At 35.6% G+C, this 25,600-nt stretch overlaps 1 protein-coding gene across 13 annotated transcripts in view; it reads right to left on the minus strand.

The window, feature by feature from the left end:
* Window positions 1-25,600, minus strand: part of TENM3 (teneurin transmembrane protein 3) — a 2,352,866-nt gene that overhangs the window by 673,822 nt on the left and 1,653,444 nt on the right. For all 13 annotated transcript variants that reach the window (XM_074329882.1, XM_074329881.1, XM_074329880.1 and 10 more), the window contains exon 7: window positions 3,694-3,776. The gene's annotated coding sequence lies outside the window, so the exon portion shown is untranslated. The remainder of the gene's footprint in view (window positions 1-3,693; window positions 3,777-25,600) is intronic.

Below are 25,600 nucleotides of genomic sequence, written 5' to 3' on the forward strand. Positions count from 1 at the left end.
AGATCATTTTTGACAAAGAAGCATAAAACATACAATGAAGAAAAGAAAGTCTCTTCAATAAATGCTGCTGGGAAAATTTGTAAAGCTACATGCAAGAGAATGAAACTAGGCTGCTATCTGTCACCATGTACCAAAGTTAACTCACAATGAATCAAAGACCTAAGCATAAGACCTGAAATAACAAATTGCATAGAAGCATAGGCGCTAAATTTATGGATCTTGGGTTCAGAGAAGATTTTATGAATTTGACCTCAAAGGCAAGAGAGGTAAAAGGAAAATGCATGGGGCTATATCAAACTAAATAGCTTCTGCACAGCAAAAGGAACCATCAACAAAACAAAGAGCAACCAACTAAATGGGACAAGATACTTGCAAACAATACCTCTGATAAAGGGCTAATATACAAAACATATAAAGAACTCATACAACTCAACAACAACAACAACAAAACAATCCAATCAGAAAATGGGCAGAGGACCTGAACACACACTTCTTCTAAGAAGACAAACAAATGGCCAACAGATATATGAAAACATGTTCAACGTCACTAGCTAGTAGGGAAATGCAAAACAAAACCACAATGAGATACCACTTTACACCTGTTTGATTGGTTATTATCAACAAGAAAAGTAATAACAAGTGTTGGAGAGGCTGTGGAGAAAAAGGAACCGTCGTGCACTGTTGGTACAGCCACTATGGAAAACAGTATGGAATTTCCTCAAAAATTAAGAATAGAATTACCAGACGACCCAGCAATTCGTCTTCTGGGTATCTACCTCCAAAATCTGAAAACATTTATCTGTAAACATATATGTACCCCTAGGTTCATTGTAGCATTAATCACAGTGACCAAGACATGGAAACAACCAAAATGTCCTTCTATAGATGATTGGATAAAGAAGATGTGGTACCTATATACAATGGGCTATTAGTCAACCATAAGAAAAGACGAAACACTGCCATTTGCGACAACATGGATGGATCTTGAGATTATCCTGCTAAGTGAAGTAAGTCAGGCAAAAAAAGTCAAGAACCATATAACTTCACTCATATGTGGGATATAAAACTGAAAGCAACAAACAAACAAACAAAAACTCATAGATACAGACAACAGTATGGTGGTTACCAGAGGGTAAGGGGGGAGGTGGGATAGTAGGAGAGAGTAAAGGAGGTGAAATACATGGTGATGGAAGGAGAACTGACTCTGGGTGGAGAACACACAATGTGATACACAGATGATATATTACAGAATGGTACACTTGGAACCTATATAATTTTACTAACCAATGTCACCCCAATAAATTTAATAAGACATTAAAAAAATAGTAAAAAAAGAAATATGGAAGTAAATATTAGAAGAAACAGCTCAAACAAGTGAATGTGGCCACTTGTGAAGAAATGATGTAGGATAGGAGTGGGGTGGTGGGGAGGGTAGTGTTGGAACCCTTTTCTTCCTTACCTTTGCACCACTATTTGACTTTTAAAACTATGTATTATTTTGATAAAAATAAAAATTAACTTCAAAAAGAAAAGACAAGGGGAGGTTGATATGTTTTATTATAATAGCACTCATAGAAAGAGCTTTTTCTGAGGTGAAATGCTGGAGCTCTGAAGGAATCTCATCAACAGTAGGTTTTAGAGAACTGAGTATTGCTTTTGCACTGAGTATTGTTATGTTTTTATAGGAGAAAACACATAGGTGATTACATTTCCACTTAGAGTGCCTGAAATTAGGTGCACGGCTCCCACTAGTAATAAGAGGAGCTGTGTACCTAATTCCTGATATACTTCAGTGATAATTTATCCTAATAATTTAATTTATTTGAAGTCTATTATAAAACTGTACAGATAGGTTCTTCACAGTATGTGCCTTTGTTGTGATTCACACTTGAATGAAAAGAAAAGCCAGGAGGAGGATCTGAGGAAAATATCAGTAAAGCAACTTAGATAAATCACTTCTTATCTAGGTTATATCTATTGCATTTCCTGGATCTTTGTTTCCATAGCCTGTGTGCTAAATATACTGCTACTATTAGAGAGGATCTTAAAAGAACAGTTACTGAGGAAATACATGATGTTAAATTATAAATCTATTTTGTATTAACTGTTTTATCTTAATGGAGAAATCTCACCATCACCTAAATTGAAATCAAGGAAAGAAAGACACCTTGCATGCAGGAGATGGTATATAACACAGCCATTCATTCTAGAGTTTCATTTTAGTTTTGATTAATTACTCACTGAGTCTGTAGGCATGTGTGCCTCTGCATGCGAGAACTTTTATTAAAGGACTCTCATATCACTTTTCTCTGAGACACCCTTAGGGTAAAAGTAAAACATCAGTGCCTGAGAGGGATATTAAAAAAAACAACAACAGTAGTTGCTGTTATTTTATGTAACAATTAAACCACAATTTTAGTCCTAAAATAAAATCCTTCTGTCTTATCTTTGCCCTTCTGTATGCTGAAAAGCAAAACACTTCTGCAAGTCCTGAATTTGTGTCAACTTCAATGTGGCGGGAGCGGGGGAGATTACTTGCTTTGGATATAAAATTAATTCAAATCTAGTAACTTGGATATAATATTATATCGGTGACAAAATCAGCTATTGTCATAGTCTCTCCAGATGTAGGCACTGAAGGTCTAAACTCCTGTCATTATTTTTCTCACCTTAAAATAAAAGAACAATATATTGACTATGAATGAAGAACATCCAACAGAAATACACTCAAGTAACTCAATTTTTCTGATGTAAAAATGTTATTCCTATATATATGTGTATTTCATAATTATTTCATAATTTAGAAAAGCCTTTTCTCCATGGGAAATTTTTACTGAATTTTGTATTAAAAGAAGAAACAGACCATCATTCAGGAGAAGGCCACAAATCTCAAAGAATTCCATCTATTAAAGAACTCCACCTATTAAACCCAAAGAGTCAGATACTTTTTGAATGGTTTACTCTAGGAAACCAGAACTTCCGGGCATACTACTGTATACAATCCTGAGCAGGACACATCAGATTTTATATTGTAAATTCTTTTACAGTTTCCTGGTAGAAGACACTTTTCATTTTGTGGAAACCCCTCAGATTATGGTTTCAAATGAATCTGTTCACAAGGTTCAAAAGCTTTAAATTACTAGACCAAGGCTACCATTGAGAAAACGCACTGATCTAGATCGAGGAGAGGACAAAAATAACCAGGTACAAGTTTAATTCTCTAAGATTGCCATGTGAGTGCTGCTCAGAAAGGATTAAGACGTCCTGAGAACAAGAGGGCTCTAAACAAATCACTTCCAAAGTGGGAGAGACACACACACGAGCTCTGTAACCCATTGTGTTTGTTTGCCTCTGTACTGGTAGAAAATTCTCTTTAGTTAAAAAGCAGAGATTCTATGTTTTAAAATGCCCTCATTTATTTAATTTTTCAGGACAAAAAGGCTGTAGAAATACCACTGCTTTCATAGTTATCAAAAAGAGCATGAAAATCAGAATAATTACCCTTTTTGGAATCATTTACCTACATCTAATTCACGGAGGTTAATGGCGTAAGTAATAGGCCACAAAGTAGACTCTGCAACTTAGCGAAAGGGTCTAATTTTATCAAAACAAACAAGTTGTATATCTTAAGAAGTTTTTTTTTAATTTTCCTTGTTTGGTAGGTTTGGACACATTTGAGTGCCTGGCACTTACCTTGTCTTCTTCTTTAGAAAGGTCTTTAGTTCTCTTGCCTGCACAGAAATTCTAGATCACTGTGTCGTAGAAGAGCAGGAACTCTAGAATAAAATAAATGAAATATATAAACTGGAAGAAAACTTGATCTGATGTTTTATATGGATGATTTCAGTTCTGAAACTCTTTAAAATTTAAGAGATACATTATAACATGGGATTGATGTTGATTTATAACAATCAAACAGAAAACACTTATTAACAATCATAAAAAGAGTTTGTGGCCACCCTAGCAGTGTGTTAAGCAAACTTTATTTCATGTATCCATGTAATTTTTAGCTTTCTGTTTTTTTTCTAGTAACAAAAGCGAGGAATTTATATGGCTTATTTATCTTTACAAAGAGTAAAATGTGAATTTATGTAAGACCCTCCAAATTTCATCTTGTTTAAAGCCTCACTCATCTCTGTCCCTGTTGTTAATTCCAATTACACATTATGATAATGAGATTAGGGTGAGATACATTTTATGTCACATTGTATTCCCAGAGCTCAGGATTATGTGTATATACTACTGTGTGACTTTACAAATATTTGTTTCTGGTTCTGTTGAAGCAAAAAATGCATGAATTTCTTGTTTTTGCATTTTACTTAGTCATTTTAAACAGCAATCACATCTAAAATGAATCCATTCCTTGAGTTTCTCATTTTAGCCTAATAGTCCTTTAGCAGTTTCCAAGCATCGAACAATCAGTCCAATTCCCTATGTTCCATTTCTTTACCTCTTCTCACCCTATATTAAGAAACAAACAAACAAACAAACAAACAAAAAACACAAAAAACATACATGGAGGGTGTAAGATAGGCAAATATAAATCAGAAATTACTTTGAGCTTTTGAATGTGCTGATTAAGATAATTGATATCATTATCAGAAAAAGAGAAGCAAAGAGAAATAACTGGTTTTTCAGAAAGCTAGTGTGCTTGTTTTTTAAGCTATGGAGGGGCTGGATCAATGTCTAGTTAATATACTAGCTGAAAATGTTGAGTTATAGGGTTGGGAGTTATGGAATGGATGTGACTTCAAGAGATGGGGAGAAGCTGGTCTACACTTGAGGAAATATCTACATGCAGGGTGTTGGGGGGTGAAGAGACAGGAGCTCTAGGGGAAAGAGAAAGGGATCGAGGAGTCACATTAGAGGCCATGGAAAGAGATTGTTGAGAAAAAAAAATAACTGGTCAACAATATTAAATGCTATCGGTAAATTTGAAAGAATGAGAACTGTGTGAAGATCATAGGATATGATTTTGAAAAACACTTGTGAATTCTGAGACAGATATTTTGGTTAGAGAGAGGGTCCAAAAGTCAGCTAACAGGAGGAAGAAAGCTAGATCATGATGAGAAGAGGGAAAAAAAAGCATGGTAGAGTTGGTGGAAATGTTTTCTGGCAGCTACTTTACTTTGGTTGCTTAAGGAGGAATCATCCCGAGCACGCTAATAAATTGGAAGGAAAGACCAATGACAAAGGAAAGGCTGCAGATGGTAGAGAAAGGTGAAATGGGGGGTTGAAGTGGGTATCTGTGCATGAGAGAAATTAAGACCAAGGGTAGATGGGACATTTGGCTGTAAAGGAGGAGAGGTGCGATTCCATTTAAGGCAGGAAGGAGAAAGTCATTTGTTAAGATGACCGTGGGTGGATTTGATGACTTGAGACACTGTAAAATGTGGAAAAGAAAAATGAAAAGCTGTTTGGGCATATGATTACGTGTTAAAAATAAATTAACACAAAAGGTCATGTAGGGATCCAGTGGAGCTGAATAGGCTAGCTTTGCCCTGGACCTAGTGGGAAGATTTTCATCAGTTTCCCAAGAAAGTCTGCAGGAGCCACCCACCAGCTGAGAAAAGAAAAGGTGAAGCTCACCCAAGGTTGGGAGTTATGCTAGGCAACAAACTGGAAAGTCAAGGAGGCACACAAGATGTGGAAAGGGTAAAGAACTGGATGATTTCGGAGACTGGGCTGGATGTTTCAACTGGTTGACTAAGACCTTTCTTCTTTCCCCCCTTCTCTCCCTTCCTTCGTCTGTCTGTCTCTGTCTGTCTGTCTATCTATCTATCTATCTACCTATCTATCTATCTATCTAATCTGATTTACTGAGTGCTTGCTTTCCTCTAGACTTTGGCTAGGCAGCAGCCAGGAAAAGACAGTGGCTCTTAGATCACAATTTTGTAGAGGGGATGAGGTTACTTTCTAGTACATTTTTATCCATAATCATGTCAGCAACATCATCTCTCCCAGGTTTTCTCTCTCTATATATAGATATATAAAATGATCTGCATACATTATACCACACATATATGACACACACATAGATATACACACATCCGTGGTGTTTGTGCATGCATGTGTGTATAAAATTATATATACATCATTCTATATATAAAATATGTATTATATCTGATATATACTTTATATACGTACATATGTCTGTCTCTCACACACACATCTTTACAATGGCATCATTCATATGTGTCATCTCTCACATTAATCATCTGATCTTTTCACACAGGGGATACCTGACATAGGATACCATATACATGTCCTCCGTATTTTCACCTTACAACCTTCCTATTTCTTCAGACTGCTGCTGTGTATGTGTCTGAGAATGCTGTTTGGCAGCAGTGTTCCTCTCGTATAGCAAATCACTGCTACAGATGAACCCAAATGAAGGGACCTTTCTACAAAATATCACAGGATAGGCGGAGAATGAGGAGGCATCCTGGAATTGGAAATGGTTTCTCGAGCAGAGAAAAGTAATTCAACTCTGGTATGGGGTAATCTGTGCCCACTGATCACTATTCCTTTATTTAAAAAAAATCATCTTTTAATCAAGAAAATAGAATTCAAACATCTCACAGAATTTGTGTTTGAGCTGCTCTGCACTGGAAGAAAATGAGCTGGAGGAAACGCTTTAGCTCTCTGTAGTATAGGACACGTCTGATGGCTCCTGAAAACCCGAGATTTTCAGGAGGTGTTCCAGGATTTCTAAAAAGTTGGATTTGAATTTTATCTTCTAAAATGTATATTTTAGTTTCTTGCAGATACTCCAGAAGTTTATAACTCTGCATTGGTCTTGAACTCAAGTCCGTGTGGGTCTTTTCACATGTAATTGTTGATGTGTGACCCCTAATACATAGCTTACATGTAACAAGTTCAATGAAACACAGGATGGGCTCAGGCCTCCAGCTCTGACACTAACATTCAGTGTTTTCACAGCACCTGCTGCTTTCAGGCTGTTGTTATTTTTATTGCTACTTGTCCAACTCATGTTGATAAGACTGCAAGTATAGGTTCTGAAACCAAACTGCCTGTGAATGGACTGCAGCTCTGACACGTAATGGCTATGCTTGCATAACCATGAGCAAGACCTAAATCTCTCTGCCTTGATTACTTTACCTTTAAAATGTGTATCAGATAAAACTTTCCCACGGGTTTGTTATGAAGATGAGTGAATTATTTGTAAAGCACTTGAGTGCTAGCTACTATTTAAAATACTTTTTTAATTCTAAGTTACAGTTATTTATATTTATATATTAAAACAGTTTTGTCTTAGTCAGCTGAAATCATTGTTTTTAAGACCAGGAACAGATTCTTTATCAGTAATAGAAAATTTTAAATAGATGTTTTTAAAGGGATGTTTAGACTGATTGGATTCAAAATAAAACTAGTCATATTCTACTAGAACCAACTAACTTCTCAATTAGTATAGACTATCCCAAAACAAACAATATGGGATGGAACAACTGTTCTGAAAATGTTCATGCAAAATCAGGAAGAGAAAGTATAACGATAATTTTTTGTCATTAGGTTTCATCTTTTAGGGTGATTAAAATTCTCTGAAATCCTCAGTGTCTTTATATAATGAATATACTCCTACTCCCCACCCATTTTCAATTTTATCTTGAAACAAAGCACAGTGAGCAAGACAATAAGATGCAGATTCTTTCCATGTAAACTGATTAGATTAACACCATAGGAAAAATGTATGCAAACAAAATGTAAATATGCCAATGAAAATAGACAAATAACACCATTCAAAGAAAGCTGCTGCCTTGCTCTTAAGATTCTTAATTTTCTGCTCACTCCTGCAGAAAATTATTAGATCCTATTCTGCTGATACCAGACAATTAACTACTATGAAAATACAATTGGTATAAAAGTTTGGTATTCTAGTCCAGAGAAGAATCTAAAACTGTGCTTACATTATATTTGATAAAGAAGTTTAGAGATGAAGACAGTTTGAATTATATACAACTGCAGAATAAGAGTATAGACATGTAGAACCCTCTTATTCTTATTTTTCTATCCTATTATTATAGATAAGTATGAGGAAGCTTCTTTATGAAAATACAAAACAAGTAAGATTTAGATTAGAGGAGTTTTTCACACAATAGGAAATAAACTGTAGAAACAATACAGTGAGGTCCGTTGACTGTCAAAATCATTTCAAAAAGCAAATTGAGCTTGTTACAAGAAATATCAGCAAGATCAACAAATTACTTCACTAAGTTGTGGCTGAGAAATACTTAAGGAATTTTTTCTAATCAGCATAATTAATAGCATTTTTGGGGGTCTCACTTGCCATTTTAACATTAGAAACACATGAAAGCAAGCATGGTGGCTCCTATGCAAAGTACTTCATTCAAGGTGCCTTGGCAGGCTGGAAAGTTAAGACAAGCTAATTGAAATGCTAGCCTCTTATTTATGTACTCTTTGTTCTGCAAATATGATTGTGTGCGTATTATGTGTCAGGCACGGTATTAGGTTTTGGGGATATAAGGATGTGCAGAGGCAGACTCAGCACAGCCCTTGTCTCCATTTTGCTGAGATATACATTAATCAAATTATCACACAAATAATGCTGTATACATACAACAATGGTAAGTGCTATAACACCACAGAGCAGGAAGACCTGAGAGGCTCCGAGAAGGCTCTTTGAAGAAGTTAGTAGGATTTCCCTGGGCTTGGTGGAGCTAGAGTGAGAAATGGGAGTGGAGAACCTTTTAGAAAGAGGGAAGAACTTGAACAATGGCCTTGTGATTGAAGGGAGAATGGTGAGTTTGAAGAACTGAGAGAAGGCCAGTGTGGGGTGTCAGAGCCATGGGCTTGGGCTCAGGTGATGCAGAAGAGGTTGGGACATCAAGAAGGGGCCAGACCAGGCAGTATGTGTGTCAGGCACATTAAGCATTTTAATTTTTATCTTGAGACAATGGGAAGTTTCAAAGGGATTAAAACAGGAGACATTCTGTTCTGAGACTACTATGACGACATCTTGTGGACTCTGCAATAGCCAATGCAGAAGCAAGAGAAACAGGAAAATGAGAGATGCTCAATGTGGATGAAGAATATTGGAAGGATTCAGGGGAAATTTAGGGGGAAAGATTAACACTAGTCAATAGATAATGTCACACGCATGTTAAATGTGCAGAATTTTCAGAGTTCTGTGCATTCTACTGGTGGTGAATTCCAGAATTTATGTTCTCATAAATTCTGAAGTTTCTAAACTGAAAGTGTGTTACCTGTCTTGAGGATGAATGCTAGCATTAAAATGACAAGTGAGACCAAAATATGTTATTGATTTTGTTGATTAAAATAACATTAGATACTTCTCAGTCATAACATCATTGAACTAATTTATCTTGCTGATATTTTTTATAAGAGGCTCAATCTGCTTATTTGGGTTGTATTACCATGTTTCCAATTTCATGTAAAAAAGCAGTAATGAAATTTAAACTTTGGACTAAACATGCAATACAAAATAATTGAAATAAACCAAACTGAATTATTTCTAACAGAAAAAAATCTTCAGATTTCATGATATCTGAGACTTAGAAAAATGTCATTGTAGAATATCTCATGATTTATAAGACGTAGTTGGAAGGTGTTTTCTGCCAAACATTGAAGTTAAAATTTAAACTGTGTGAAACCTGTTAACCAACTCCCCTCAACTTGAATATTTATCCAGTATAAAGAATGTGAGTAGTTGTATATTATGAATGATCCAACAAAACCTCAATTTTCTACTATTTATCTTTGAAACTTCTGTTAGTTCATTTGAACATTAAAAAGTTAAAAATATTCAATTTCAATACATTTTCTTTTTACAGCTCTCATTTTCATACAAATGTAAGGATTATCTGAGCACATTTTAAATATTCCATGTAAATCTCATGGTTTTTACTAATAAAAATTACAGTTCATTTTATAAATCAGTTGTCAAGATTTAGCTTAAATTATTTCTGAAAGAAGGTTGAGTATAAATATCACATAAATATATAACAAATAACCATCAAGACCCAACCCCCTCACACAGAAGGTAGTAAATATTTCATACTTTCACAATTTACTTTAATTGTGTTTTACTGTCCTCTCTTCCACCCCCATTATTAAACTCTTGCTGGATGGATGTATTTAATATAAACATTTAAAAAACTCACTTTATTATAAGCAAAACAAATACAAATTACAACAATGTCTGCCTTATTTACTTATTTTTGTAAAGAAGTATTTTGGATTTTTAAGGAGAAATATTTCTCTTAGAATCCTGATTCTGCATTTTTTTCCCTGACCAATAGTTAATTTTTTGAAGGCTGCCTTTCCCCCATATCTACAGTTTACATTCAATGTTTTTTTCATTATTAACAACACCTTTCAAAAAAGAAATGTATAATCATGAGGGCATTATTGTAATGTTCTCTTACAGTGGAGTAAAATAACTTGACAGTACAATAGCAATAAAGAATTGCCCCCCTCAATGGAAAGTGCCTGTATTGTAGACCCATGTAGCTCCATGACCTTCATGGAGCCTGGAATGCTTCTAAATGGTTTTATTATCAATATACCATATTCATGAGAGTATGACAACCAAGGATTACAATCACAATGATTGTTGGAACAGACGATATCTTATACCACTAGAAATTATATAAATGAGAAAAACATTTATTTGCTCTTTAAAAATAAGCTTTCTTTGTGGCATATTGTCCACAAAATACTCCCGTCACAAAATATTTAAAACAAATACACAAATGAACAAGGCTTTTCACCAGGTTTGAGGTAGTACCTGCTGAGACACAATTTTCTGTGCACAGCGGGCCAATGATCGGTCGCAAACACTTAAGCCCACTGGTGCCATAAACCAAAAAGGGTCAGTCAGAAATTCCTCCCTGTGATATAATCTATGTTCAAGATTTGTCTGACAATTAGGGTAGTTCGATATCTTTCTTGATAAAAAAGCAAAAAAACAAAAATAGAAAAAACACAAAACACAGATGTGTCTGTATCCAAACGGGGATGGGAGAAACCTGTCATAATTCTTTTGAGACAAACTCAAAAGCAAATGGTCTCCAGTCAGTATTTACCCTCCACACATATTCTCTGATTCAAGATTTTACAAATATAAGAGATTTGAAAATAAGTAGCAGCAACCCCAAATCCCAAATTCTTTAAATAACAAAGCTGATCAGTATCTTTAAATGCCTTCATGATGTGTGGAGTGCATCACTGTTACTAAGTGAAAAATGGGGGAAAAAGTTTAAAAGAGGAACGTTGTCTTAAATAAATGGAAGTAAAGAACAACATTCATGCCATGCTTTCAGTGCCATTTCAAAGCTCCAAATAAGCTAAAACAAATAAACCACCCTCTCATTTTGACCTAGATTACTGTGTAAACAAAGGTACATATTCTTAATTTACATGAAAAGCAATTAGGCCTGCTGCTGACAGCGCTGTGAAAAACCCATCTGTGTAGGGCAAGCTTTTTAGACTTGAAAGAAATAAGCTGGTAGAGTTTTTTTTTTTTTTTTACATTCTCAGCCACTATTCACTTTGGGCCACAAATGCTATTAAAATTTTTAAACTGGTTTGAGTGAACATTATTATTACTGTTATACATGCTTAAAATATGTTTTTTTTTCATGTTTAAAATTATTTTATGATGCATACTTCGAGCCCAAATTTTGACATTTCATGATGGTGTTTTATATTTAAGAAATGACTAGAAAGTGCTATAATTTGTTTTTCTTCTTCGGAATGCTTTGTGAACAAGCTAGACTTCGCAATACAAAGGGAAAAATGAACTGGGAAAACCGTGGTAGGGATTACATTCATATTCATACTTATTCATATGTATTAAAATATGAATTTGTTAGCCTGAACATATTTTTAGAGTATGTTTATTTCTCTGTAAAGTTTTTAGCAATTCAGTAAGTGGATCTTTTCTTTTGGAAACTTATTTCTGGTTAGAAAGCTGGCACATGTTCTTTTCAATAAGTACACATTTAAGGGAGAAAGTAAGAGACTGACTACTCTCAACACTTTGATATTACATTTTCCTACGTAGATTTATTCATTCACCAAATATTCACTGTTCACCTATCATCCGCCAGAATACTCCTAAGTGATAGGGACACAGTGGTTAAGTAGGGTGAGAAGTCTAGACGACCATTTAAACAAATGAATGAATACATTATAATGATAAATTTTGACAGGTTCTTTCAGCGACAAGAGTGATGTGCTATGGAAGGATATAACAGAGGGCCTATTGTAACCTTGGGTGTATTTTCAAGTTTTCCTGTAGAAGCTTGGGCGGGACGCAACTAAAAAGAAGTACTTAGGTGAAGTGGGAAAGAACAAAAGAGGAAGGGCATGTGAAAAGCTTTGAAATGACCAAGAACTGGAAGGACTGATAGGCAAGGAGGACAGGGTACCGGGTGAGGCTGGAGAGCTGAGTAGAAGCCCGATTTTGTACAGCCTCGAAACCCACTGTGAAGTTTAGTTTTGTTTGTTATCCTGGGAGTGATGGGAAAATCACTGGAGGATTTTTAAGTTGGGAAGTGACATGATTCAATTCAAATGATCACTATGAATGATTACTTTCAAAACACAGCTAAACATGTTTAATACATTCCCAAAGCTTCACAAGACACAAGTTTCATGGCAAGTGGAAGCTATGCAGATTTCCGTAATGGAGCTGGTCAGAGATTCTTGGCTCTGCGCAACAGTTAAATTTGTTGGCTCCTTTCAGGCCTCTGAGTCTGATTTAACAAAGTAGAAAAAGCCAACTACATCTTTTTTCTACTATCATATTTCCAAGAATAATGAGGTCAAGACTACAGGTCAATTTTGGTTTGGAAGTAAAATGTCTAGTCCATTTAATTTTTAAGTCTTTGGTTTGATCCTTTCATAACAGAGCTGGTACATACAAGCAGGACAGTTCAGTGAAGAACATTGTGGGAACTGGTCTAAGTAATTCAGTTGGGGGTGTTGGTAATAAAATTTAGTGAGGACACTATATGTACAGAAGAGGAGAAACGTCCACAGGGTGAACAGTAGCTAGTCCACAACCTCTCATCTCATTCCCTCGTGTAGGACCTGAGAAGCAGAGGACAAGAGACAGCTTTTGCCAGAGGCACTGGAACCAAACAACCAGCCCACATGACACTGGCAAAATAGGGCTAATATTACAAAGAGAATGTGCGATTTTTATGTTCAGTTCCACAGGAATTTGGAGAGAGGGAGGGCAGATCACCTAATTGGGGGTGAGGTTGCTACAGTGGGGTTATGCAGCCAAAGAAACACCAACCAGCCATGAAAGCAATTACCTGGGGAGAGAAGTTTGAGAAGGGCCAGGGGAAAATTCATCATTATTATCATTAACCAGATAATCAGCTGAGGCAATAGGACAACTAAATCTGAGTTAGGCAGTTGGATAGCTTGTTTCATGTAGACCTCGCTGAGGTATAACTTTGATAGTTTGCTTTTGGTAATCCTGGGAGGTCGTAGATGTTTATATGATGGTTTGGACATTGCCCCCTACTCACTGGATGATGGGAGGAAAGTTTCTCAGTCTTTTACAATGAAAATCAGAATAAAATCCTCACAGAATTGTTGTAGAATTAAATGGGATGATGTACAACGTCTGGTACAAGGTGGCCACTTAGCAAATATTAACTATTGTTACATCTCAAAACTTCATGACAAAATTGTGACTTCTCTGTTTTTTCGTTTATACATCTATGCAATAGGAAGCACCAAACTGTTATATCAATCTTATTTGTGAAGCATGTAGAGTCTTAAAGAAAATACGACTTTTTCAACATGAAGTAGTCTGAAAAATACAATGAATGATTTCATCTAAGCTAGATAAATATTATTATTCTCATTATATAAAGGTCAGAGCGAATCAAAGAAATAAAGTAACTTGTCAAAGAATGTCAGAGCTTGAGATTAGAGTGCTGGCTTTTCTAGCTCCTATGACTACTGTTAGACAAAGGCTTTCTGAAGCAAAAAAAAAATCCCCATCCATTCAAATCACTTCAAACACTTGAAATGATGACAACTCATCCAATTCTTTATTATTATTTTTTTCATTCAGCTCATGTCTTTGAATTAAACATAGTTAAGAAAAAAATAATACTACAAGCTTGTGTGATTCTGGCATTGGCTAATCAGGGTAGACAATTGCAGAGGATGGAAAGATCAGGATTCTCTACTTAGATTTGCAAGATGATCAGGAGAAAGTTAGCAATTCAGTCTCATACCACATGCATTAATTAATATTGAAAACCCAAAGAATCAGCACTACTGGAATAGAAATGAACAGTACTTTATCTAGGTATTCAAACCAAATAACTCCACATTCAGAATTAGATGTTCCCTAACTCCAAATGTTACAACATTATTTCCAGCTCTAGGCAAGTATGCAATGTATTTTCTTGCCTCACCATAAATTTCTTGTAGTTTGCATTATCCCTTGACATAATATCATAAGCTCCATACCTTGTTCAGAAGCTTTTAGACCTTTGTTCTGTTTTCTCTTCCTCTAAAGACACACAAATAAATCATAAAGTGTGCCTTCAGTTTGTAAAAGAGCAAGAGAAAATCATCTTAGTCAATCTCTCTGAAAATGTTCGTAGGCTCATAAGAAGTTTCAGTTGGGGCCTGTGTAAGTTTGTCACACAAATAACAATTTATAGGATTCTATCACTCCCTTCACATGGTCTTCATGCAAAACTTGTACTAACTAGAAGAAAAATTCGTTTAAAAGCCTGCATCATTATTTTATCACACGAGAATACATTTCTTAGGTCCTTATCTAAATAAATTATGTAAGTATATCTGGATTTGATAATGTTGATGTAAACTTCTTAATAAATAGTTTATAGTGAAGAAATGATTCTTGGAGAGTATATTCTCCTTTCGAAACACGACAGGCTAAATATTGCATTCAAGTATAAACAGTGCCACTTCTTTCACTACAATACTAACCTTAATTACTATGTAATACTCAATCCAGAAAATAGTTCATTTTATTATATGTACCAGCAAACTAATTTTCACTAGGTGTGGTAGAAGATTACAGACAAATAAACCTCTCAATCAACCTATGTTCGTAATCCACAAAGCTTCCTGCTTTTCTCATACCTATGTCTCGGCAGGAAGGGTGAAGCAGACCAGAGCTTGATCAGCAGTGATCACCATAGCTGGGAGGGTAGGGGACTGGATGTGGATGGGAACCCTGGAGAGGGAAAGAGGAACTGGGGAGCAGGACTGGCTATAAGGGAAATTGGCTAAAGGCAGCTAAATCCAAAACCCGCTTTGTGGTCTGTATCTAAAATCCACAGATGGCCTAAATTTGCATATCATCTTGTCTGCGATGGGAATATATATTAATTATAAGGAAAATGAGGAGGGGAAATTTGGAGGATTTTATGACTTTTGGTAAATGAATTCCTAATAGAATCCAGAAAAAATATGAAATGGCCCAAATTACAAACGCTTTGTTTTACATTTTAAATTGTTTGAAATTGTAGGTTAATTCATATGACATTGAAAATGATTGTTACTTTATATTTTTGAACATAAAGCCAATCAATGCTAGAAAAACAATCTAATACGAATACTAAAAACAAATTTCAAGATAATTAAAAAAAGAAAGAAAGCATCTAAATTTTATATGCTAATGGTTATGTTAATTGGCAAAGAAATGATTTTTGGTTTATGATGTAATTATTTAATGATATTATCGGTATACATTGGACCCAAAAACATATTTCTAATTCTCTGTTAAGCAAATAAAAGTTGTCTACTGAGAATGTTAGAGACATAAGCTTGGCTAGCAGATCTTACCACAATCTCTAGTTATACCTCAATCCTGTAATTGCTTTGCTCTCAAAAGTCCCACTAAAGCTGAGGGTTTCCCATATACCACATAGATCAGACTCAAAGACTTTTATGGGGGACATCAGTGGGGATGAGTACAAAGCAGTTATGAAAGCTGCCTTTATAAATATGGTGTTAGGTAAAAATCTAAACACAAAAACACGCCATGCTACAGGAAATGAAAGCAACTACTGTGATCCTACGAGAGAATGCAGAATTAAGTCTATTTTTCTAAATAGGGCAAAAAAGTTTTGAAACTTGTTTGTAAAACTTCTGTGGATCAGCTAATTTCAAGTGCCTCGAGTGTAGCACTAAAAAATTGAGAAATTCAAGGTTATCAAGAGAATAGAAAAATGGATACAATAATATTTTGTTTTATATAGCACATTTCTACACAGTACTTTATCTCAGTCACCTGTATAATACCACGTTGAAGGATAAATTTCTGTAAAACAGGGAAAAAAACACCCCACATTAAATTGAGTTATTAGAGAGGGATCTTTAACCACTCAGGTATTTAAGTGGCTGAAAATATCAGGTTCCCAAAATAAACAATAAAGATGAACTGATTTATGAAAGTATTTACTGATATAAGCCTAAGAATATTCAAGATTTTAAAAGAACAAATGTATGTTTCTAAGATAATGAAGATTTTCTCTAAAATACTAGAAAGTATGATTAAAATGGCATCTTAAAATTTGAAAATGATGCATTAAAAATGTAAAACAATGAAATTACTGGGGTTTTTGAACACCTGCACAAGAAACGACTGTGTTTGGTGATAGCTGCCATTTTATGAAATCTAGTAGGAAGTCCAAATGGAAAAAAACAAAGATGTTCAAGATGCTATTTTTAAGTGTGACTTTTCATTTTTCTCATGCTATTAACATTCTAACAAGAGGGAAGGCGATTTAAAGACTATAAAACCACCTGTCTGCCATTATGTAGCACTGAGTTCTCATTGTTAACAATGAAAGGGCCTTTGCAGGAGGGTGGGGGCAGCTGGGGGTGGTCCCAGAAGAGGCCTATCTCACACATAAGCCCTGAGACAGCTCCTGGCATCAGCTAACACTGCAAAGGTTGCCCTGAAACACAGCTTGTAGTGACAAAGTAGACAGGAAAAGTAGAGTGGAATTTAATTCCCTTAAATTCCCTTTTAAAAACGGGGTGTGTGTTGTGTCCCTTCATTTAACATCCTAAGTCTCACTTTGATTATTTGTAAGTACACTTCCTGTAATACTACTGGACCCTGCTTTTGGAGCAAACACAGCTGGGACTGGCTTGTTTGGCTTGATGAACTTTACCATTAATGAAACATTTTGTTAATTTCTCTGTGTGTCAGTTGGAGAGGCTGACACCTCAGGATGGGTCTTTGGTCTCAGGGCCTGCTCTCAAAGCGCAGACTTCTATACACACTGTTCTCCCCCCCTCCCTCGTATCTCATTAGGACAGGCTGCCTGGAGTTTAGAGAAGCTAAACGCTTCCCTCGTGCCCCTTCTGGACAGCGGCAACCTAGTTGTTTTGCGTCTCATCTCAGGATCAGCTTGCCTATGTCTTCCAACACGACAATTAGCTAATTTAATAAATCTAATTTAGTCTAATGTGCTGCTGTGAGAGTACCATAGAAGAGGTCCTATCATTACCTCGAGGTTCTTTCTTTCCCTGCAAGCATCCTTTTTTCCCCCTCATAAAATCTCAATTTTCATAATACATTTCTGGGAAATAATGGGCACACTCCCATTTCCAAAATGCAAATAAATTCCATTTTCTGAGCTCGTTTAGAGTCACTGGTGGTACCTGCCTAGCTGGTTCTAGTGAAGATGGTGATGTCTAGTTTAGGCTTCTGGGAAAGGGTTTCATGATTGATTCGTAATGTCCCCATAGGTTGAGAATGGAGGCCATATTTTCGCTGAACTTGCTGTGTTTAATAGAGCAGGAGGTTAATCGTAGGTAGCTGCCTAGATTGTCAGCATATTAGCTCACAATTTTACTAACTTTAGGGAAACCATATTTTTCAAAATTATATATAGAACACTCACAGAGAAAGGTTAGGTCTTACATTAAAATGAAAATAAAATTTTAGAGAAAAGTTGACTTATACTGGTCAAATTCAGAGTGCTCAGTTAATTGTATCCATGTCACGCTTAGATGCTGACCCAACAGATTATCCCTGAGCCTCATAGTTTTTCTTCCCAGAGGAATTTCTCTCAGTTCCAGATTGGTCCCTACCAGTCATTGACCTGCTGACTTTAGCATCAGAGGAGATGGGGAGGCCAGGAGTAAAGTGGACCAGAGGGAAAAAGGGACGAGAGTAGGAGAGAAAAAGATGCTGGAATAAGGAAAAGTTTTCAATGAATTCAAAGTAATGAAACTGATACTCTTCTGTAACTGGATGCCTTTCTTTGATGGCAATTGCTACGTGCATTGAACAAGGGTAATACAGAGTGATAAGACAGAAGCCACCCAAGGGAGCAAGTTTAGAGGACAGTACTTACTTGATTGTATGAGCTCTAGCATAACTACTAGGGGACAAAAAAATCAATGTTGTTCTTCCAGTTATACCTTATATCAAAAAGAAATGAAAATTTGCAAATCATATATCTGATAAAGGGTTAATATCCAAAATACATAAGGAACTCATACAACTTAATAGAAAAAAAATGTATTTAAAGATGGGCAGGGGACCTGAACAAGCATTTTTTTAAAGAATACATACAGATAGCCAACAGGTACATGAAAAAATGCTCAGCATCATTAATCATCAGACAGATGCAAATCAAAACGACAGTGAGATATCACCTTACACTTGTTAGAATGGCAATTATCAGAAAGATAAGAGATAACAAGTGTTGGTGAAATGGTGAAATGGTGGAGGAAAGGGAACCTTGTGCGCTGTTGGTGAGTATTTAAATTGGTGCAGCCACCATGAAAACCATATGGACACACAAAGAAATCTTGCCACTTGTGACAACACGGATGGACCTTAAGGACATTATGCTAAGTGAAATAAGTCAAAGAAAGACAGCTATCATATGATCTCATTATATGTGGAATCTAAACACACATACACACACATACCACACACACACACTAAAACCAAGCTCAGTGATACAGGAAACAGACTGGTATTTGCCAGAGGAAAGTGTGTGTGGTGGGGGTGGTGGGGGTGGAGGGGGCAAAATGGGTAAAGGGGGTCAAAAAGTACAAACTTCCATTTATGTGTATAAAATAAAAATAAGTAAGTCACAGGGATGTAATGTACAGCATAGTGACTATAGTTAATAATACTGTATTATATATTTAAAAGTAGCTAAGAGTACATTTTAAAAGTTCTCATCAAGTGAAAAACATTTGCAACTATGTATGGTGAAGAATCTTAACTAGACTTACTGCAGTGACCATTTTGCATTATATGCAAATATCAAATCATTATGTTATACAAAATAAACTAATATGTCAATTATACCTCAAAAAACAAACAAATAAAAAACAAAACCACACCAAACCCCAAAGCTTCATTTTCGTAAGAGCAGCAGTCTGGTATAAGGCAATGTCCTGGGTGAAAGGCTGAAATAAAGTCTTTGGATGCAGTTTTAGCATCAAACATACCCATTTATCTCTTTGCATGGCTACCAATCATTCAAAGTGAAAAGTGGGTAATTTTGATATGCTGAACCAGTAAGTTGGTGGGAAGGATATCTGAGAGGCTGGAATGCCCAACATACTATAAAGGTGCAAGGTGAAATGGCTCTGGTGATATTCTGGCTCTAGAAGAGACTGTATATGATTGCTAGGGCAAAACTTATGAAAACAAAACACAAACAAGAATGAAAGAGATTATTTGGGTCTGTGATAAAAAATTACTGAAGTGGTTCTTTATCTTTTTATAATTATTCCCAGTATTCCCTAAATCTAATAAAGCTCTTCCATATTCCATTATCCTTGTAAGAACATTCCCCAGACTATGGTGAGATAACCACAGTTGTAGCCATTGTTTTGGCAGTGGTTATTCTAACAATGGCTAAAGTGAGCAAGAATGTTTTGCAGGGGATAAGAAATTACTAAAAATATAAGAATGATCCAAAAGTAGTTACCCAGTACATATTCTTGGGCATGGGTTTATGTCCCTCTTTTTTCCCTTAGATATTAGTAAAGTTGTTAGCTTCCAGGACGCCTTGAGGCCATGGCATGTCATATAATTCCACCATTCTTTGTGTCCTTTCATTTGGTACAGGATGCATGGTTTTTGGTAATGTGTTCTTTCTATGCCTCATAGCTGCACTGCCATTTGCTGAAATATGAGCTGACTTCTGAAGGATAAGGACGTATTGATTATTGAGTTGTTAGCGAGGATTTGTGTAGACAAGTCCAGGAGAAGAAAAGTGCTAAAGCAAGAAACAGCATTCTGAGAGCAAGGGCTAAAAACGTCCAGGGTGATTGCTCTGGTGATCTAATGCTATGAATAAATCACTCCACAAATGAATGGCATAAAACAACCATTTGTTCTGATTCAAGATGCTCACGGTCAATAATTTGGACAGGACATAGTGGGGATGATGTGTCTTTGTTCCATGTTCTCTGGGACCTTCCTGGATAAGACCTGATGGCTGGAGGGAGACTGGAATAAGCTGAAGGCCTGTCATTCATGTTTGACGGCCAGATGCCTTGGTTCCTCTCTATCAAGACGTCTCCATGAGATCTCTTTGGATGGGCTAGGATTGGGCTTCCTCAAAATTTTGTCCTTTATTTCCCAAAGCACATAACCGAACAGAGACACCAGGTAGGAGCGATATTCCTTAAAACGACCTAGCCTTTCCAGTCACAGAGCATCACCGCTGCCTTGATCTACTGTTTGCCGCACTGGTGTGCCTGCTTATTTTCAAAGGAAAGGTGAATAGACTCTACCTCTTGTTGGAGAATGGCGAGGTTCTAGGACAGTGTGAATATAGAGATCGTATTGTGGACATTTTCGGAAATTACCATGTGGCAGTGAATGAAGGGCAGGGGCCAGTGGGAAAGTGGCTCAAAATGAAGCTGGTGAGGTAGGTAGGGATCAGATTATGCAGAATGTTGTGTATTATGTTAAGAATGTTGGTCTTTTTTTCTAAAGCACATGGAAAGTCATTAAGAAGTTTTAAGCCTGAGAATATCAAACTATGGTTTGGCACAGAGAATGGATTGGAAAAAAGCAAAACTGAATGTAAGGAGTCCAATTAGGAAACCAAGGTGATAAACAATGCTAGATATGGGAAAGTTTGAACCGGGGCTATGGCACCGTAGAGGGAGAAGTTAATGGATTTAAGAAATTTATGAGGTAAAATCAAATGAATCTAGATATGAGGAGCAAGAGAGGAGGTGGTATCAAAAATGACTCTCAAAGTCTGGGCTGTGCAACTATGAGTACGGTAGTGCCTGTCACCACGGTAGGGAAAACTGGAAGAACATCAGGGTTTAAAGGGAAAGACCCTGAGCTCAGTTTCGAGGTTCAGAGAGATATGAATGGACATGTTCAAGTGAGGACTTGGATGAATGGGGCTGGGTACAAGGAGAGGTCAGGGCTGGAGATATGCATTTGAGTCATCCAAGTATATGTGGTAATTGTATATGCAGTATCCAAGCATATGCGGTGATTCACTAATATGAATAAGATTTTCTTGGGAGAGTATAAACATGTAATAGAGAGTGGTGGTTGAATATAAAAGGATAATTCTGCAAATTGTGGCTAGAAAAAGATGTAGCAGAGAAATGAGAGGAAAACTGAACAGAATGGTCTCATAGAAGCCAAGGGAAGGAGTGCTGGAGGTAGGTAAGTGCTGATTGCATAGAAAGCATCTAAGAGTTCACATCAGATGACATCTAAATATGTTCACTGGATTTAATGACCTGTGGGATAAAGACTCCAGTTCTTGGCATGAGATCCAGGAACTTGCTTAATGAACTACAAAATTTCTGAGGCTGTTTTTAATTTTCTAATAATTAACGTTAAAAATAAAATAGGAATTATAAAAAGGTCTGACTTTCATAAATCATGATATAATACTGTGTTATATGAAACACAATATTATTTATTCCACTACAGATGTTCCGCAAATAAGAGAGAATATTTCAATATAGAAGTAAATACCAGGCTTTTCCTTAGGAACATAATCCATACTAATACATTTTTTTCTTTGAAAAGTCAGATCTTAATTACTTTATTTTAATCTACAGAACATTTTATAACTAATCAGTTGATAATTGTTTATTTTTAACTAGATAGTGATATATATATGTATATATATTAGAAATTCCTGCATAATCATGTATGCAATATATAAATATGTATTGTTCAATCATATGAGTATTCTGATAATTTCTGTAAAGAGCATTTCTATTTCCAATTGGTTAATTTTTAATATGTTTACATGTATGTGTGTATTTTTATGTGTATGCAGAGGGACTATTAAGCATAATGCGAATATTTTATTTTTCTAAAAAAAATCCAATTCAATTATCCTAAATTAAAGAGAGGAAAAAAATAATACTTCATTATACTTTCATAAAGAACTATATTTTATCAAGACTAGAATATTTTTAACATAAGCCAACACAATATGGTTACAGATCCAATATTCCTCATAGTTCCTTACTTATAAAAACGAATGTTCTTTTTCCACTGGCATTAAAATAATGAGAATAAGAAAACAGGATAAGTCTTAAAAGATCTGATTTCTTTTTCTGGAATTCATGAATGGATTAACTAAATAAAACCATATGTTAAGTTTAAAATGCTTATTGGAACAGCAAAGATATGCATTGGGAAATATTTTTCAAATTCAAAGATCTATAAGGTTAAAAATAGTTTCAAGATAATTGGATAAAGAAAATGTGGTACATATATAAAATGGAATACTACTCAGCCATAAGAAGATGAAACAATGCCATTTGCAACAATATGGATGGGTCCGAAAATATTATGCTAAGTGAAATAAGTCAGATGGAAAAAATGGAGAACCATATGACTTCACCCACACTCATATGTGGGATATAAAACTGAAAGCAACAAATGAACAAACAAACAAACAAAAACTCATAGATACAGACAACTGTATGATGGTTACCAGAGGGAAAAGGGATGGAGGGAAAGTAGAAAAGTGTAAAGGGGGTCAAATATATAGTGATGAAAGAAGGTTTTACTTTGGGTGGTGAAAATGCAATATACAGATGATGTATTATAGAATTGTACACTTGAAACCTATATGATTTTATTAACCAGTGTCACCCCAGTAAATATAATAAATTAAAAAAAATTAGTTTCAAGAGTATTGCACATAAAAATAAAAGGGATTATAAATCAAATTGTTGCTTTATAAAAAGTTGGAGTAGTTGGCATATGTAGTGATTGATAAACATTAGTGGGATATAATTGCTCTTGTTGGCTTCAAGTACACAATGACTAAATAAAAAGAAAATGAAGTCAGTATGTCAATTGTGCATGTAACAGTAATGTGTCAATGCCCCCCAAAAAATCAAACATTAAATCATTATCAGAAAACCTGCAATCATGTCTAAATTTTACTTACTTTTAAATATATTTTTATAATTAATTAGGAGATATTTTGTCAAAACAATTAATATGTATTTATATTTAGTTAATTTTAAGCTGGTGCCTGATGGGCATGATATGTTAGGTCTCATTGTATTTTCAGAACTTTATACTGAGTTACCTAACTTCAGGGGAATTGGAAGGCAGCACTGGTTGCATGCTTAAATCACAGTATTCTAAAGTACAGGACAGTGTTGACAGCCCACCTGCTTACACTAATTTATATACAGTATTCTCTTCTAAGAACCCTGATAAGATGGACATGAAATATAATTGTAATTAGAGAGATGCTGAACTACCGGCAAGTAAATATGGTTACTTTGTTATGAAGAATACCTGCTGATTGCCAGGTAGAGTTGGTACTTAACTTACCTACATGCTGTGCATCTACTAACTATTTGTATTTCCGGAAATACTCATTATTCAATCACTAGTGGCCATCCAATTAAAAACAAAACAAAACAATGTATCTCACTTGAACTGTATGTCAATTGATCCAGTGATAAAGTTTATGTAAGATAAGTAAATAAATAAAAATATAGGACTCTTGGCATTGGTATCAGATTCAATATAATAGGCTATGATATAAGAAAGGAAAAGTCAACTGAAAACAACAAAAGAACAAAACAAACAAATGAAGAAACAAAAACTCATAGACACAGACCATAGTTTAATGGTTACCAGAGGGTAGGAAGGGAGAGAGGTGGTAGACGAGGGTAAAAGGGGTCAAATACATGGTGATGGAAAGAGAACTGACTCTGGGTGGTCAACACACAATGTGATACATATATGATATATTATAGAATTGTACACCTGAAACCTATATAACTTTACTAACAATTGTCACCCCAGTGAACTTTAACTAAAACAAAAAAAAGAGTCAAGGTCAATACGAGCTTTGGTAAGAAGGCTGAGTATTAGGAGATGACAGTACAGCCAGATGTTGGTTCCTTTAGGGAAAAGCGGGCAAGAGCAGGGATGTGAAGCTATGTCTTCAGGAAGGACAGGTGGCCTGTGGACCTACAGGTATAAAGAGCCAAAGGCCCAATTCAAAGACCATTACTGATCATTAGTGATGAGTCTATACCTCACAGGAGAAGGCTTTTTCCCTCTAACTCCAGTGATTATCTGAAACCCTGACCTTCATCAACTCAGACTTACTTCATGTGTAGCTTCCTACATCTCAGCATTAGTGAAATACTGGTAAATGAGCTGAAGTAAATACGCTTGCTCTCTCAGTGAAAAACTTGTGTCTATTTTGAAAGTTTGTTTCTGGCAGATCTAACATTATTGGTGTCGAGGTTGCTTTTCAAGACATTTAAAAGCGTATATTTTTCCTAATATAAAAGGGATGTGAGTAACTTTTCTCCTCAATAAGCCCCAAACCAAGCCAGGCAAAACAACAAGCTCAGCTGGAATTTGAGAAAACCATGAATGACACTTGTAGCCTTTTCAAAAAGTTCCTTCATTGCTCTGTGAAGTTTGTACTATTATAAACTTAGCTCAATTTCCTGTGCTCAACGACCTGTGGAATTTATAGAGATAATCATGGAGCCAGTTAGCTTGATCTAACTAGCTTCTTTTTTTTCTTCATTTCAGAAATACTCTAGGTCTTTCATATGGCATAAAATCCACCTAAATAGCCTTAGAAAAGGCTGTTGGTCTCTTTTTATATGTTGCTTATCTCCCTGAAATTTTAACGAGCGTAAAACATATATACTAACATGCTTTTAAGGAACTTAATGTGCTTTAGAGGCAGATAACTCAATTCTCTAAGAAGTTATTTCTAAGGTACATGCCATGATGATTATGGTGTTTTGTTTGTTTGTTTGTTTGTTGTTGTTTTTTTTTCCTTTTCACAAGAGGCAAGTAGCAAAAGTAGTAGCTGATGGAGCTCTAATTCACTAAGTGGCACTTCATTTGTCCAAAAGAGTCCTTACAGCTCCTAAAAAACAACAACCTTCACATAGGAAGTTTGGGTTTCCTATCTTCTTTAGTTATTACATTGGTGCAAAAGTAATTGCGGCTTAAAAGGTTAAAAATTATTGCAAAAACCACAATTACTTTTGCATCAACCTAATAGTTTCTGCACAGTAACTTTGTGTGATACGCTACCTTCAAGCCGAG

The sequence above is a fragment of the Rhinolophus sinicus genome, linkage group LG04, assembly GCF_036562045.2.
Source record: "Rhinolophus sinicus isolate RSC01 linkage group LG04, ASM3656204v1, whole genome shotgun sequence".
Taxonomy (NCBI): Eukaryota; Metazoa; Chordata; class Mammalia; order Chiroptera; family Rhinolophidae; genus Rhinolophus; species Rhinolophus sinicus.